The sequence below is a fragment of the Melampsora larici-populina genome (assembly GCF_000204055.1).
Source record: "Melampsora larici-populina 98AG31 unplaced genomic scaffold MELLAscaffold_138, whole genome shotgun sequence".
NCBI lineage: Eukaryota > Fungi > Basidiomycota > Pucciniomycetes > Pucciniales > Melampsoraceae > Melampsora > Melampsora laricis-populina.
Window position 1 is genome coordinate 29,899 of NW_006768902.1, and position 1,098 is coordinate 30,996.

Sequence of the window (1,098 nt, forward strand, 5' to 3'; positions counted from 1 at the left end):
ACTTCTACGCCTGGAGTGTCACAGATCAGATTGTTGAGTGGACCCATTCCAGAGATCGTGACAAGGTGATTAGCTCGTTCATATGCAGTCTTCAGATCTTCAGATATCTCAATATCTGAAGGGAATTTGGTAAGTAACTTGAGGTTATCGCTGTCAGGTTCGTCGCCAAATGCATACTGATAGCCGGAGTGCATATGTTCAGATGGCGGTATCTTCATGTGGCCTGACATGATATTTTTTACGATGAGATGTATCTTAGGCATCATCAACCAAGCATCCAGCACAGTGAATCGCGGAGATATCACGCGCATCCAGCCGGAGCTATGCTCACATGGTTCACTTCCATGTTTCCATGGGAGTAGAGGAGAAGTCAGATAGAATTCTCGATGAGCAATGACAAGTTGGAGAAGGGACGTCGCAAGAGTTGAAAATATCTTGAAGCTTTGAGGCGATATACAATTTTGAGAGAAACTCATCAGCTTGTGAGGTTCAGATTGTCTGTTGAGGAGGTACTTCTTCCAGTGTCTGAAGAAGAATTCGGCGGTCCAGGCGGCTCGAAGACGTTCGCAATGTCCAATAGACCGGTTTAACCAAGCGTCACACATCTCTCCAACAACGTAGAGGTAGATTGACAAACCAAGTGTTTCTTTGTTTGCAAGTGAGACAGCTAGTGTTGAGGAACTTAAGGTGCAAAAGGCTCGCCCATCATCTTGCTTATCGCAATCGAATACATCTCTATGAAGGAGTGGACTGCGCCCCGACTGGAGAATGGCTGCAAGTTGTTGAATTGATATGTAATAGTTCCCGATCGTGAGGAGACGAGCTCCAGAGGCCAGCTGATTAGCACCGGTTTTACGAGCGTGTCTAGGGTCCTGAACCATGACAACTGGTCGTGGAGGATGGCCAAACAGGGGAATCTGACTTTGAACATCGTAATTCGAGTTTGTGTAAGTAAAGTAGCGGTCCGCTGATTCGAATAGCAAAGCTTGAGCGGATAGTTCAATTGGTGCACCGTCTGCGCCAATTGAAAGAATATCGAGACCGGATTGGCAAGATAATTCCATGAACTTCGTGTGACCTTCTAATATATCATTAGAT